The sequence below is a fragment of the Vigna unguiculata genome, chromosome 2 (genome assembly GCF_037176805.1).
Source record: "Vigna unguiculata cultivar grain cowpea cultivar isolate G323 ecotype 2 chromosome 2, ASM3717680v1, whole genome shotgun sequence".
Classification (NCBI taxonomy): Eukaryota; Viridiplantae; Streptophyta; class Magnoliopsida; order Fabales; family Fabaceae; genus Vigna; species Vigna unguiculata.
Genome location: NC_140793.1, coordinates 13525602 through 13543811, shown reverse-complemented (window position 1 = coordinate 13543811; position 18210 = coordinate 13525602).

The window sequence follows — 18210 nt, the reverse complement described above, 5'->3', positions numbered from 1 at the left end:
CATACAAGAAGATGGAGCGGAAATTGATACACATCACACTTCCAAGAATGGAAGATAAGCCTAAGAGTTTAAACACACAAAGGGACAAACGACCTTTGATAAAACTCAGGGATTCTTGAATCACTTAAGAACTTAGGAGAATCACTCTCACTAAGATAGACGAGAGAAAACTCTTATATTTTCTGAATAAAACTCAGTTTGCTTTCATTGATGGAAATGGTTCAGCTTATATAGGAGCTTTAACCGTCAAAATTACAAACGACACATAGATTTCAATTACAACCCACTTAAAGCTATTGATAATGCACTCAAGCTAACAATGATCCACTACTTAATGGTTGATTGTAACTCAAATAAAGGCTACCAAAGACAAGAGTCCATGGGAACAATATCACGTAACACTTCTTTCACACGTTGCCTTGTACTGAATTTGATCCATGCTTGATTCGGGAGAAATGGTCTTGGTAACTATAGTTTCTCCACCAATCTTTGGCTCACAACATTGTTGTCGCTTCCGTACTCGAATGCAACTAAACATGCGTCACCTTCGATTAAACACCTTGTATAATAAACTTTCATTCCTATTCCAAATCTAGATAGCCAGGCTTTGAATACCAAATGATGTGAATCCAGACGGTTGGAATCATTTCACTGATCTATCAAGGTTGGAATGCTAATAAGCAAGAAATTTGAGAAATGATTTAAAACGAGAGAATGGAAACATACAAGAAGATGGAGCGAAAATTGATCCACATCACACTTCAAGGAATGGAAGATAAGCCTAGGATTTTAAACACAAAAAGGGATAAAGGACCTTTGATAAAGCTTAGGAATTCTTGAATCACTTAAGAACCTAGGAGAATCACTCTCAATAATATAGAAGAGAGAAAACTCTTATTTTTTTTGAATAAAACTCGGCTTGCTTTCATTGATGAAAATGGTTCAGCTTATATAGGAGCTTTAACCGTCAGAATTACAAAAGACACATCAATTTCAATTACAACCCACTTAAAGGTATTGATAATCCACTCAAGCTAACAATGATCCACTACTTAATGGTTGATTGTAACTAAAATTAAGGATACCAAACACAAGAGTCCATGGGAACAATATCACATAACACTTCTTCCACACGTTGCTCTGTACTGAATTTGATCGATGCTTGAATCGGGAGAAAGGTTGTTGGTAACTAGAGTTTCTCCACCAATCTTTAGCTCACAACATTGTTGTCGCTTCCGTACTCGAATGCAACTAAACATGCGTGACCTTTGATTAAACACCTTGTATAATAAACTTTCATTCCTATTCCAAATCTACATAGTCAGGCTCTGAATACCAAATGATGTGAATCTAAACGTTGGACTCGTTTTACTGATCTATCAAGGTTCGAATGCTAATAAGCAAGAAATTTGAGAAATTAATTAAAACGAGGCAATGGAAACATACAAGAAGATGGAGCGGAAATTGATACACATCAGACTTCAAGGAATGGAAGATAAGCCTAAGAGTTTAAACGCAAAAAGGGATAAAGGACCTTTGATAAAACTAAGGGATTCTTGAATCACTCAAGAACCTAGGAGAATCACTCTCACTAAGATAAAAGAGAGAAAACTCTTACATTTTCCGAATAAAACTCAGCTTCCTTTCATTGATGAAAATGGTTCAGCTTATATAGGAGCTTTAATCGTCAGAATTACTAAAGACACATAAATTTCAGTTACAACCCACTTAAAGCTATTTATAATCCACTCAACCTAGCAATGAACCACTACTTAATGATTGATTATAACTGAAATTAAGGCTACCAAAGACAAGAGTCCATGGGAGCAATATCACAAAACACTTCTTCCACACGTTGTCCTGTACTGAATTTGATCGATCCTTGATTCGGGTGAAAGGTTGTTGGTAACTGGAGTTTGTCCACCAATCTTTGGCTCACAACATTGTTGTCGCTTCCGTAATCGAATGCAACTAAACATGCGTGACCTTCGATTAAACACCTTGTATAATAAACTTTCATTCCTATTCCAAATCTAGATAGCTAGGCTCTGAATACCAAATGATGTGAATCTAGACGGTTGAAATCATTTTACTGATCTATCAAGGTTGGAATGCTAATAAGCAAGAAATTTGAGAAATTATTTAAAATGAGAGAATGCAAACATACAAGAAGATGGAGCGGAAATTGATACACATCACACTTCCAAGAATGCATGATCAGCCTAAGAGTCTAAGCACAAAAAGGGATAAAGGACCTTTGATAAAGTTCAGGAATTCTTGAATCACTCAAGAAACTAGGAGAATCACTCTCACCAATATAGAAGAGAGAAAACTCTTACATTTTCTGAATAAAATTCAGCTTGCTCTCATTGAAGAAAATGGTTCAGCTGATATTGGATCTTTAACCGTCAGAATTACTAAGGACACATAAATTTCAATTACAACCCACTTAAAGCTATTTATAATCCACTCAAGCAAACAATGATCCACTAATTAATGGTTGATTTTAACTGAAATTAAGCCTACCAAAGACAAGAGTCCATGGGAGCAATATCACATAACACTTCTTTCACACGTTGCCTTGTACTAAATTTGATCCATGCTTGATTCGGGTGAAAGGTTATTGGTAACTGGAGTTTCTGCACCAATCTTTGGCTCACAACATTGTTGTTGCTTCCGTAATCGAATGCAACTAAACATGCGTGACCTTCGATTAAACACCTGGGATAATAAACTTTCATTCCTATTCCAAATCTAGATAGCTAGGCTCTGAATACCAAATTGTGTGAATCTAGACGGTTCGATTCGTTTTACTGATCTATCAACGTTGGAATGCTAATACGCAAGAAATTTGAGAAATTATTTAAAATGAGAGAATTGAAACATACAAGAAGTTGGAGCGGAAATTGATACACATCAAACTTCCAAGAATCGAAGATAAGCCTAAGAGTTTAAACACAAAAAGGGATAAAGGACCTTTGATAAAACTAAGGGATTCTTGAATCACTCAAGAACCTAGGAGAATCACTCTCACTAATATAGAAGAGAGAAAACTCTTACATTTTCTGAATTAAACTCACCTTGCTTTCATTGAAGAAAATGGTTCAGCTGATGTAGGAGCTTTAACCGTCAGAATTACTAAAGACACATAAATTTCAATTACAACCCACTTAAATCTATTGATAATCCACTCAAGCTAACAATGAACCACTACTTAATGGTTGATTGTAACTCAAATTAAGGCTACCAAAAACAAGATTCCATGGGAGCAATATCACATAACAATTCTTCCACACGTTGCCCTGTACTGAATTTGATCGATGCTTGATTCGGGTGAAAGGTTGTTGGTAACTGGAGTTTCTCCACCAATCTTTGGCTCACAACATTGTTGTCGCTTCCGTAATCGAATGCAACTAAACATGCGTGACCTTCGATTAAACACCTTGTATAATAAACTTTCATTCCTATTCCAAATCCGTATAGCCAGTCTCTGAATACCAAATGATGTGAATCCAAATGGTTTGATTCGTTTTACTGATCTATCAAGGTTGGATTGCTAATAAGCATGAAATTTGAGAAATGATTTAAAACGAGAGAATGGAAACATACAAGAAGATGGAGCGGAAATTGATACACATCACACTTCCAAGAATGGAAGATAAGCCTAAGAGTTTAAACACACAAAGGGACAAACGACCTTTGATAAAACTCAGGGATTCTTGAATCACTTAAGAACTTAGGAGAATCACTCTCACTAAGATAGACGAGAGAAAACTCTTATATTTTCTGAATAAAACTCAGTTTGCTTTCATTGATGGAAATGGTTCAGCTTATATAGGAGCTTTAACCGTCAAAATTACAAACGACACATAGATTTCAATTACAACCCACTTAAAGCTATTGATAATGCACTCAAGCTAACAATGATCCACTACTTAATGGTTGATTGTAACTCAAATAAAGGCTACCAAAGACAAGAGTCCATGGGAACAATATCACGTAACACTTCTTTCACACGTTGCCTTGTACTGAATTTGATCCATGCTTGATTCGGGAGAAATGGTCTTGGTAACTATAGTTTCTCCACCAATCTTTGGCTCACAACATTGTTGTCGCTTCCGTACTCGAATGCAACTAAACATGCGTCACCTTCGATTAAACACCTTGTATAATAAACTTTCATTCCTATTCCAAATCTAGATAGCCAGGCTTTGAATACCAAATGATGTGAATCCAGACGGTTGGAATCATTTCACTGATCTATCAAGGTTGGAATGCTAATAAGCAAGAAATTTGAGAAATGATTTAAAACGAGAGAATGGAAACATACAAGAAGATGGAGCGAAAATTGATCCACGTCACACTTCAAGGAATGGAAGATAAGCCTAGGATTTTAAACACAAAAAGGGATAAAGGACCTTTGATAAAGCTTAGGAATTCTTGAATCACTTAAGAACCTAGGAGAATCACTCTCAATAATATAGAAGAGAGAAAACTCTTATTTTTTTTGAATAAAACTCGGCTTGCTTTCATTGATGAAAATGGTTCAGCTTATATAGGAGCTTTAACCGTCAGAATTACAAAAGACACATCAATTTCAATTACAACCCACTTAAAGGTATTGATAATCCACTCAAGCTAACAATGATCCACTACTTAATGGTTGATTGTAACTAAAATTAAGGATACCAAACACAAGAGTCCATGGGAACAATATCACATAACACTTCTTCCACACGTTGCTCTGTACTGAATTTGATCGATGCTTGAATCGGGAGAAAGGTTGTTGGTAACTAGAGTTTCTCCACCAATCTTTAGCTCACAACATTGTTGTCGCTTCCGTACTCGAATGCAACTAAACATGCGTGACCTTTGATTAAACACCTTGTATAATAAACTTTCATTCCTATTCCAAATCTACATAGTCAGGCTCTGAATACCAAATGATGTGAATCTAAACGTTGGACTCGTTTTACTGATCTATCAAGGTTCGAATGCTAATAAGCAAGAAATTTGAGAAATTAATTAAAACGAGGCAATGGAAACATACAAGAAGATGGAGCGGAAATTGATACACATCAGACTTCAAGGAATGGAAGATAAGCCTAAGAGTTTAAACGCAAAAAGGGATAAAGGACCTTTGATAAATCTAAGGGATTCTTGAATCACTCAAGAACCTAGGAGAATCACTCTCACTAAGATAAAAGAGAGAAAACTCTTACATTTTCCGAATAAAACTCAGCTTCCTTTCATTGATGAAAATGGTTCAGCTTATATAGGAGCTTTAATCGTCAGAATTACTAAAGACACATAAATTTCAGTTACAACCCACTTAAAGCTATTTATAATCCACTCAACCTAGCAATGAACCACTACTTAATGATTGATTATAACTGAAATTAAGGCTACCAAAGACAAGAGTCCATGGGAGCAATATCACAAAACACTTCTTCCACACGTTGTCCTGTACTGAATTTGATCGATCCTTGATTCGGGTGAAAGGTTGTTGGTAACTGGAGTTTGTCCACCAATCTTTGGCTCACAACATTGTTGTCGCTTCCGTAATCGAATGCAACTAAATATGCGTGACCTTCGATTAAACACCTTGTATAATAAACTTTCATTCCTATTCCAAATCCGTATAGCCAGTCTCTGAATACCAAATGATGTGAATCCAAATGGTTTGATTCGTTTTACTGATCTACCAAGGTTGGATTGCTAATAAGCATGAAATTTGAGAAATGATTTAAAACGAGAGAATGGAAACATACAAGAAGATGGAGCGGAAATTGATACACATCACACTTCCAAGAATGGAAGATAAGCCTAAGAGTCTAAGCACAAAAAGGGATAAAGGACCTTTGATAAAGTTCAGGAATTCTTGAATCACTCAAGAAACTAGGAGAATCACTCTCACCAATATAGAAGAGAGAAAACTCTTACATTTTCTGAATAAAATTCAGCTTGCTCTCATTGAAGAAAATGGTTCAGCTGATATTGGATCTTTAACCGTCAGAATTACTAAGGACACATAAATTTCAATTACAACCCACTTAAAGCTATTTATAATCCACTCAAGCAAACAATGATCCACTAATTAATGGTTGATTTTAACTGAAATTAAGCCTACCAAAGACAAGAGTCCATGGGAGCAATATCACATAACACTTCTTTCACACGTTGCCTTGTACTAAATTTGATCCATGCTTGATTCGGGTGAAAGGTTATTGGTAACTGGAGTTTCTGCACCAATCTTTGGCTCACAACATTGTTGTTGCTTCCGTAATCGAATGCAACTAAACATGCGTGACCTTCGATTAAACACCTGGGATAATAAACTTTCATTCCTATTCCAAATCTAGATAGCTAGGCTCTGAATACCAAATTGTGTGAATCTAGACGGTTCGATTCGTTTTACTGATCTATCAACGTTGGAATGCTAATACGCAAGAAATTTGAGAAATTATTTAAAATGAGAGAATTGAAACATACAAGAAGTTGGAGCGGAAATTGATACACATCAAACTTCCAAGAATCGAAGATAAGCCTAAGAGTTTAAACACAAAAAGGGATAAAGGACCTTTGATAAAACTCAGGGATTCTTGAATCACTCAAGAACCTAGGAGAATCACTCTCACTAATATAGAAGAGAGAAAACTCTTACATTTTCTGAATTAAACTCACCTTGCTTTCATTGAAGAAAATGGTTCAGCTGATGTAGGAGCTTTAACCGTCAGAATTACTAAAGACACATAAATTTCAATTACAACCCACTTAAATCTATTGATAATCCACTCAAGCTAACAATGAACCACTACTTAATGGTTGATTGTAACTCAAATTAAGGCTACCAAAAACAAGATTCCATGGGAGCAATATCACATAACAATTCTTCCACACGTTGCCCTGTACTGAATTTGATCGATGCTTGATTCGGGTGAAAGGTTGTTGGTAACTGGAGTTTCTCCACCAATCTTTGGCTCACAACATTGTTGTCGCTTCCGTAATCGAATGCAACTAAACATGCGTGACCTTCGATTAAACACCTTGTATAATAAACTTTCATTCCTATTCCAAATCCGTATAGCCAGTCTCTGAATACCAAATGATGTGAATCCAAATGGTTTGATTCGTTTTACTGATCTATCAAGGTTGGATTGCTAATAAGCATGAAATTTGAGAAATGATTTAAAACGAGAGAATGGAAACATACAAGAAGATGGAGCGGAAATTGATACACATCACACTTCCAAGAATGGAAGATAAGCCTAAGAGTTTAAACACACAAAGGGACAAACGACCTTTGATAAAACTCAGGGATTCTTGAATCACTTAAGAACTTAGGAGAATCACTCTCACTAAGATAGACGAGAGAAAACTCTTATATTTTCTGAATAAAACTCAGTTTGCTTTCATTGATGGAAATGGTTCAGCTTATATAGGAGCTTTAACCGTCAAAATTACAAACGACACATAGATTTCAATTACAACCCACTTAAAGCTATTGATAATGCACTCAAGCTAACAATGATCCACTACTTAATGGTTGATTGTAACTCAAATAAAGGCTACCAAAGACAAGAGTCCATGGGAACAATATCACGTAACACTTCTTTCACACGTTGCCTTGTACTGAATTTGATCCATGCTTGATTCGGGAGAAATGGTCTTGGTAACTATAGTTTCTCCACCAATCTTTGGCTCACAACATTGTTGTCGCTTCCGTACTCGAATGCAACTAAACATGCGTCACCTTCGATTAAACACCTTGTATAATAAACTTTCATTCCTATTCCAAATCTAGATAGCCAGGCTTTGAATACCAAATGATGTGAATCCAGACGGTTGGAATCATTTCACTGATCTATCAAGGTTGGAATGCTAATAAGCAAGAAATTTGAGAAATGATTTAAAACGAGAGAATGGAAACATACAAGAAGATGGAGCGAAAATTGATCCACGTCACACTTCAAGGAATGGAAGATAAGCCTAGGATTTTAAACACAAAAAGGGATAAAGGACCTTTGATAAAGCTTAGGAATTCTTGAATCACTTAAGAACCTAGGAGAATCACTCTCAATAATATAGAAGAGAGAAAACTCTTATTTTTTTTGAATAAAACTCGGCTTGCTTTCATTGATGAAAATGGTTCAGCTTATATAGGAGCTTTAACCGTCAGAATTACAAAAGACACATCAATTTCAATTACAACCCACTTAAAGGTATTGATAATCCACTCAAGCTAACAATGATCCACTACTTAATGGTTGATTGTAACTAAAATTAAGGATACCAAACACAAGAGTCCATGGGAACAATATCACATAACACTTCTTCCACACGTTGCTCTGTACTGAATTTGATCGATGCTTGAATCGGGAGAAAGGTTGTTGGTAACTAGAGTTTCTCCACCAATCTTTAGCTCACAACATTGTTGTCGCTTCCGTACTCGAATGCAACTAAACATGCGTGACCTTTGATTAAACACCTTGTATAATAAACTTTCATTCCTATTCCAAATCTACATAGTCAGGCTCTGAATACCAAATGATGTGAATCTAAACGTTGGACTCGTTTTACTGATCTATCAAGGTTCGAATGCTAATAAGCAAGAAATTTGAGAAATTAATTAAAACGAGGCAATGGAAACATACAAGAAGATGGAGCGGAAATTGATACACATCAGACTTCAAGGAATGGAAGATAAGCCTAAGAGTTTAAACGCAAAAAGGGATAAAGGACCTTTGATAAATCTAAGGGATTCTTGAATCACTCAAGAACCTAGGAGAATCACTCTCACTAAGATAAAAGAGAGAAAACTCTTACATTTTCCGAATAAAACTCAGCTTCCTTTCATTGATGAAAATGGTTCAGCTTATATAGGAGCTTTAATCGTCAGAATTACTAAAGACACATAAATTTCAGTTACAACCCACTTAAAGCTATTTATAATCCACTCAACCTAGCAATGAACCACTACTTAATGATTGATTATAACTGAAATTAAGGCTACCAAAGACAAGAGTCCATGGGAGCAATATCACAAAACACTTCTTCCACACGTTGTCCTGTACTGAATTTGATCGATCCTTGATTCGGGTGAAAGGTTGTTGGTAACTGGAGTTTGTCCACCAATCTTTGGCTCACAACATTGTTGTCGCTTCCGTAATCGAATGCAACTAAATATGCGTGACCTTCGATTAAACACCTTGTATAATAAACTTTCATTCCTATTCCAAATCCGTATAGCCAGTCTCTGAATACCAAATGATGTGAATCCAAATGGTTTGATTCGTTTTACTGATCTACCAAGGTTGGATTGCTAATAAGCATGAAATTTGAGAAATGATTTAAAACGAGAGAATGGAAACATACAAGAAGATGGAGCGGAAATTGATACACATCACACTTCCAAGAATGGAAGATAAGCCTAAGAGTCTAAGCACAAAAAGGGATAAAGGACCTTTGATAAAGTTCAGGAATTCTTGAATCACTCAAGAAACTAGGAGAATCACTCTCACCAATATAGAAGAGAGAAAACTCTTACATTTTCTGAATAAAATTCAGCTTGCTCTCATTGAAGAAAATGGTTCAGCTGATATTGGATCTTTAACCGTCAGAATTACTAAGGACACATAAATTTCAATTACAACCCACTTAAAGCTATTTATAATCCACTCAAGCAAACAATGATCCACTAATTAATGGTTGATTTTAACTGAAATTAAGCCTACCAAAGACAAGAGTCCATGGGAGCAATATCACATAACACTTCTTTCACACGTTGCCTTGTACTAAATTTGATCCATGCTTGATTCGGGTGAAAGGTTATTGGTAACTGGAGTTTCTGCACCAATCTTTGGCTCACAACATTGTTGTTGCTTCCGTAATCGAATGCAACTAAACATGCGTGACCTTCGATTAAACACCTGGGATAATAAACTTTCATTCCTATTCCAAATCTAGATAGCTAGGCTCTGAATACCAAATTGTGTGAATCTAGACGGTTCGATTCGTTTTACTGATCTATCAACGTTGGAATGCTAATACGCAAGAAATTTGAGAAATTATTTAAAATGAGAGAATTGAAACATACAAGAAGTTGGAGCGGAAATTGATACACATCAAACTTCCAAGAATCGAAGATAAGCCTAAGAGTTTAAACACAAAAAGGGATAAAGGACCTTTGATAAAACTCAGGGATTCTTGAATCACTCAAGAACCTAGGAGAATCACTCTCACTAATATAGAAGAGAGAAAACTCTTACATTTTCTGAATTAAACTCACCTTGCTTTCATTGAAGAAAATGGTTCAGCTGATGTAGGAGCTTTAACCGTCAGAATTACTAAAGACACATAAATTTCAATTACAACCCACTTAAATCTATTGATAATCCACTCAAGCTAACAATGAACCACTACTTAATGGTTGATTGTAACTCAAATTAAGGCTACCAAAAACAAGATTCCATGGGAGCAATATCACATAACAATTCTTCCACACGTTGCCCTGTACTGAATTTGATCGATGCTTGATTCGGGTGAAAGGTTGTTGGTAACTGGAGTTTCTCCACCAATCTTTGGCTCACAACATTGTTGTCGCTTCCGTAATCGAATGCAACTAAACATGCGTGACCTTCGATTAAACACCTTGTATAATAAACTTTCATTCCTATTCCAAATCCGTATAGCCAGTCTCTGAATACCAAATGATGTGAATCCAAATGGTTTGATTCGTTTTACTGATCTATCAAGGTTGGATTGCTAATAAGCATGAAATTTGAGAAATGATTTAAAACGAGAGAATGGAAACATACAAGAAGATGGAGCGGAAATTGATACACATCACACTTCCAAGAATGGAAGATAAGCCTAAGAGTTTAAACACACAAAGGGACAAACGACCTTTGATAAAACTCAGGGATTCTTGAATCACTTAAGAACTTAGGAGAATCACTCTCACTAAGATAGACGAGAGAAAACTCTTATATTTTCTGAATAAAACTCAGTTTGCTTTCATTGATGGAAATGGTTCAGCTTATATAGGAGCTTTAACCGTCAAAATTACAAACGACACATAGATTTCAATTACAACCCACTTAAAGCTATTGATAATGCACTCAAGCTAACAATGATCCACTACTTAATGGTTGATTGTAACTCAAATAAAGGCTACCAAAGACAAGAGTCCATGGGAACAATATCACGTAACACTTCTTTCACACGTTGCCTTGTACTGAATTTGATCCATGCTTGATTCGGGAGAAATGGTCTTGGTAACTATAGTTTCTCCACCAATCTTTGGCTCACAACATTGTTGTCGCTTCCGTACTCGAATGCAACTAAACATGCGTCACCTTCGATTAAACACCTTGTATAATAAACTTTCATTCCTATTCCAAATCTAGATAGCCAGGCTTTGAATACCAAATGATGTGAATCCAGACGGTTGGAATCATTTCACTGATCTATCAAGGTTGGAATGCTAATAAGCAAGAAATTTGAGAAATGATTTAAAACGAGTGAATGGAAACATACAAGAAGATGGAGCGAAAATTGATCCACATCACACTTCAAGGAATGGAAGATAAGCCTAGGATTTTAAACACAAAAAGGGATAAAGGACCTTTGATAAAGCTTAGGAATTCTTGAATCACTTAAGAACCTAGGAGAATCACTCTCAATAATATAGAAGAGAGAAAACTCTTATTTTTTTTGAATAAAACTCGGCTTGCTTTCATTGATGAAAATGGTTCAGCTTATATAGGAGCTTTAACCGTCAGAATTACAAAAGACACATCAATTTCAATTACAACCCACTTAAAGGTATTGATAATCCACTCAAGCTAACAATGATCCACTACTTAATGGTTGATTGTAACTAAAATTAAGGATACCAAACACAAGAGTCCATGGGAACAATATCACATAACACTTCTTCCACACGTTGCTCTGTACTGAATTTGATCGATGCTTGAATCGGGAGAAAGGTTGTTGGTAACTAGAGTTTCTCCACCAATCTTTAGCTCACAACATTGTTGTCGCTTCCGTACTCGAATGCAACTAAACATGCGTGACCTTTGATTAAACACCTTGTATAATAAACTTTCATTCCTATTCCAAATCTACATAGTCAGGCTCTGAATACCAAATGATGTGAATCTAAACGTTGGACTCGTTTTACTGATCTATCAAGGTTCGAATGCTAATAAGCAAGAAATTTGAGAAATTAATTAAAACGAGGCAATGGAAACATACAAGAAGATGGAGCGGAAATTGATACACATCAGACTTCAAGGAATGGAAGATAAGCCTAAGAGTTTAAACGCAAAAAGGGATAAAGGACCTTTGATAAATCTAAGGGATTCTTGAATCACTCAAGAACCTAGGAGAATCACTCTCACTAAGATAAAAGAGAGAAAACTCTTACATTTTCCGAATAAAACTCAGCTTCCTTTCATTGATGAAAATGGTTCAGCTTATATAGGAGCTTTAATCGTCAGAATTACTAAAGACACATAAATTTCAGTTACAACCCACTTAAAGCTATTTATAATCCACTCAACCTAGCAATGAACCACTACTTAATGATTGATTATAACTGAAATTAAGGCTACCAAAGACAAGAGTCCATGGGAGCAATATCACAAAACACTTCTTCCACACGTTGTCCTGTACTGAATTTGATCGATCCTTGATTCGGGTGAAAGGTTGTTGGTAACTGGAGTTTGTCCACCAATCTTTGGCTCACAACATTGTTGTCGCTTCCGTAATCGAATGCAACTAAATATGCGTGACCTTCGATTAAACACCTTGTATAATAAACTTTCATTCCTATTCCAAATCCGTATAGCCAGTCTCTGAATACCAAATGATGTGAATCCAAATGGTTTGATTCGTTTTACTGATCTACCAAGGTTGGATTGCTAATAAGCATGAAATTTGAGAAATGATTTAAAACGAGAGAATGGAAACATACAAGAAGATGGAGCGGAAATTGATACACATCACACTTCCAAGAATGGAAGATAAGCCTAAGAGTCTAAGCACAAAAAGGGATAAAGGACCTTTGATAAAGTTCAGGAATTCTTGAATCACTCAAGAAACTAGGAGAATCACTCTCACCAATATAGAAGAGAGAAAACTCTTACATTTTCTGAATAAAATTCAGCTTGCTCTCATTGAAGAAAATGGTTCAGCTGATATTGGATCTTTAACCGTCAGAATTACTAAGGACACATAAATTTCAATTACAACCCACTTAAAGCTATTTATAATCCACTCAAGCAAACAATGATCCACTAATTAATGGTTGATTTTAACTGAAATTAAGCCTACCAAAGACAAGAGTCCATGGGAGCAATATCACATAACACTTCTTTCACACGTTGCCTTGTACTAAATTTGATCCATGCTTGATTCGGGTGAAAGGTTATTGGTAACTGGAGTTTCTGCACCAATCTTTGGCTCACAACATTGTTGTTGCTTCCGTAATCGAATGCAACTAAACATGCGTGACCTTCGATTAAACACCTGGGATAATAAACTTTCATTCCTATTCCAAATCTAGATAGCTAGGCTCTGAATACCAAATTGTGTGAATCTAGACGGTTCGATTCGTTTTACTGATCTATCAACGTTGGAATGCTAATACGCAAGAAATTTGAGAAATTATTTAAAATGAGAGAATTGAAACATACAAGAAGTTGGAGCGGAAATTGATACACATCAAACTTCCAAGAATCGAAGATAAGCCTAAGAGTTTAAACACAAAAAGGGATAAAGGACCTTTGATAAAACTCAGGGATTCTTGAATCACTCAAGAACCTAGGAGAATCACTCTCACTAATATAGAAGAGAGAAAACTCTTACATTTTCTGAATTAAACTCACCTTGCTTTCATTGAAGAAAATGGTTCAGCTGATGTAGGAGCTTTAACCGTCAGAATTACTAAAGACACATAAATTTCAATTACAACCCACTTAAATCTATTGATAATCCACTCAAGCTAACAATGAACCACTACTTAATGGTTGATTGTAACTCAAATTAAGGCTACCAAAAACAAGATTCCATGGGAGCAATATCACATAACAATTCTTCCACACGTTGCCCTGTACTGAATTTGATCGATGCTTGATTCGGGTGAAAGGTTGTTGGTAACTGGAGTTTCTCCACCAATCTTTGGCTCACAACATTGTTGTCGCTTCCGTAATCAAATGCAACTAAACATGCGTGACCTTCGATTAAAAACCTTGTATAATAAACTTTCATTCCTATTCCAAATCTAGATACATAGGCTCTGAATACCAAACGATGTGATTCCAGACGGTTGGATTCGTTTTACTGATCTATCAACGTTGGAATACTAATAAGAAAGAAATTTGAAAAATTATTTAAAACGAGAGAATTTAAACATACAAGAAGATGGAGCGGAAATTGATACACATCAAACTTCCAAGAATGGAAGATAAGCCTAAGAGTTTAAACTCAAAAAGGGATGGAGGACCTTTGATAAAACTCAAGGATTCTGGAATCACTCAAGAACCTAGGAGAATCACTCTCACTAATATAGAAGAGGGAAAACTCTTACGTTTTCTGAATTAAACTCACCTTGCTTTCATTGAAGAAAATGGTTCAGCTGATATAGGAGCTTTAATCGCCAGAATTTCAAAAGACACAAAAATTTCAATTACAACCCACTTAAAGCTATTGATAATCCACTCAAGCTAACAATGAACCACTACTTAATGGTTGATTGTAACTCAAATTAAGGCTACCAAAAACAAGATTCCATGGGAGCAATATCACATAACAATTCTTCCACACGTTGCCCTGTACTGAATTTGATCGATGCTTGATTCGGGTGAAAGGTTGTTGGTAACTGGAGTTTCTCCACCAATCTTTGGCTCACAACATTGTTGTCGCTTCCGTAATCGAATGCAACTAAACATGCGTGACCTTCGATTAAACACCTTGTATAATAAACTTTCATTCCTATTCCAAATCCGTATAGCCAGTCTCTGAATACCAAATGATGTGAATCCAAATGGTTTGATTCGTTTTACTGATCTATCAAGGTTGGATTGCTAATAAGCATGAAATTTGAGAAATGATTTAAAACGAGAGAATGGAAACATACAAGAAGATGGAGCGGAAATTGATACACATCACACTTCCAAGAATGGAAGATAAGCCTAAGAGTTTAAACACACAAAGGGACAAACGACCTTTGATAAAACTCAGGGATTCTTGAATCACTTAAGAACTTAGGAGAATCACTCTCACTAAGATAGACGAGAGAAAACTCTTATATTTTCTGAATAAAACTCAGTTTGCTTTCATTGATGGAAATGGTTCAGCTTATATAGGAGCTTTAACCGTCAAAATTACAAACGACACATAGATTTCAATTACAACCCACTTAAAGCTATTGATAATGCACTCAAGCTAACAATGATCCACTACTTAATGGTTGATTGTAACTCAAATAAAGGCTACCAAAGACAAGAGTCCATGGGAACAATATCACGTAACACTTCTTTCACACGTTGCCTTGTACTGAATTTGATCCATGCTTGATTCGGGAGAAATGGTCTTGGTAACTAGAGTTTCTCCACCAATCTTTGGCTCACAACATTGTTGTCGCTTCCGTACTCGAATGCAACTAAACATGCGTCACCTTCGATTAAACACCTTGTATAATAAACTTTCATTCCTATTCCAAATCTAGATAGCCAGGCTTTGAATACCAAATGATGTGAATCCAGACGGTTGGAATCATTTCACTGATCTATCAAGGTTGGAATGCAAATAAGCAAGAAATTTGAGAAATGATTTAAAACGAGAGAATGGAAACATACAAGAAGATGGAGCGAAAATTGATCCACGTCACACTTCAAGGAATGGAAGATAAGCCTAGGATTTTAAACACAAAAAGGGATAAAGGACCTTTGATAAAGCTTAGGAATTCTTGAATCACTTAAGAACCTAGGAGAATCACTCTCAATAATATAGAAGAGAGAAAACTCTTATTTTTTTTGAATAAAACTCGGCTTGCTTTCATTGATGAAAATGGTTCAGCTTATATAGGAGCTTTAACCGTCAGAATTACAAAAGACACATCAATTTCAATTACAACCCACTTAAAGGTATTGATAATCCACTCAAGCTAACAATGATCCACTACTTAATGGTTGATTGTAACTAAAATTAAGGATACCAAACACAAGAGTCCATGGGAACAATATCACATAACACTTCTTCCACACGTTGCTCTGTACTGAATTTGATCGATGCTTGAATCGGGAGAAAGGTTGTTGGTAACTAGAGTTTCTCCACCAATCTTTAGCTCACAACATTGTTGTCGCTTCCGTACTCGAATGCAACTAAACATGCGTGACCTTTGATTAAACACCTTGTATAATAAACTTTCATTCCTATTCCAAATCTACATAGTCAGGCTCTGAATACCAAATGATGTGAATCTAAACGTTGGACTCGTTTTACTGATCTATCAAGGTTCGAATGCTAATAAGCAAGAAATTTGAGAAATTAATTAAAACGAGGCAATGGAAACATACAAGAAGATGGAGCGGAAATTGATACACATCAGACTTCAAGGAATGGAAGATAAGCCTAAGAGTTTAAACGCAAAAAGGGATAAAGGACCTTTGATAAAACTAAGGGATTCTTGAATCACTCAAGAACCTAGGAGAATCACTCTCACTAAGATAAAAGAGAGAAAACTCTTACATTTTCCGAATAAAACTCAGCTTCCTTTCATTGATGAAAATGGTTCAGCTTATATAGGAGCTTTAATCGTCAGAATTACTAAAGACACATAAATTTCAGTTACAACCCACTTAAAGCTATTTATAATCCACTCAACCTAGCAATGAACCACTACTTAATGATTGATTATAACTGAAATTAAGGCTACCAAAGACAAGAGTCCATGGGAGCAATATCACAAAACACTTCTTCCACACGTTGTCCTATACTGAATTTGATCGATCCTTGATTCGGGTGAAAGGTTGTTGGTAACTGGAGTTTGTCCACCAATCTTTGGCTCACAACATTGTTGTCGCTTCCGTAATCGAATGCAACTAAATATGCGTGACCTTCGATTAAACACCTTGTATAATAAACTTTCATTCCTATTCCAAATCCGTATAGCCAGTCTCTGAATACCAAATGATGTGAATCCAAATGGTTTGATTCGTTTTACTGATCTACCAAGGTTGGATTGCTAATAAGCATGAAATTTGAGAAATGATTTAAAACGAGAGAATGGAAACATACAAGAAGATGGAGCGGAAATTGATACACATCACACTTCCAAGAATGGAAGATAAGCCTAAGAGTTTAAACACACAAAGGGACAAACGACCTTTGATAAAACTCAGGGATTCTTGAATCACTAAAGAACTTAGGAGAATCACTCTCACTAAGATAGATGAGAGAAAACTCTTATATTTTCTGAATAAAACTCAGCTTGCTTTCATTGATGAAAATGGTTCATCTTATATAGGAGCTTTGACCATCAAAATTACAAAAGACACATAAATTTCAATTACAACCCACTTAAAGCTATTGATAATCCACTCAAGCTAACAATGATCCACTACTTAATGGTTGATTGTAACTCAAATTAAGGCTATCAAAGACAAGAGTCCATGGGAGCAATATTGCATAACACTTCTTTCACACGTTGCCCTGTACTGAATTTGATCCATGCTTGATTCGGGTGAAAGGTTGTTAGTAATTGGAGTTTCTCCACCTATCTTTGGCTCATAACATTGTTATCGCTTCCTTAATCAAATGCAACTAAACATGCGTTACCTTCGATTAAAGACCTTGTATAATAAACTTTCATTCCTATTTCAAATCTAGATAGCCAGGCTCTGAATACCAAATGATGTGAATCCAGACGGTTGGAATAATTTTATTGATCTATCAAGGTTGGAATGCTAATAAGCAAGAAATTTGAGAAATGATTTAAAACGAAAGAATAGAAACATACAAGAAGATGGAGCGAAAATTGATACACATCACACTTCCAAGAATGGAAGATAAGCTTAGGAGTTTAAACACACAAAGGGACAAACGACCTTTGATAAAACCCAAGTATTCTTGAATCACTTAAGAACATAGGAGAATCACTCTCACTAAGAGAGATGAGAGAAAACTCTTATATTTTCTGAATAA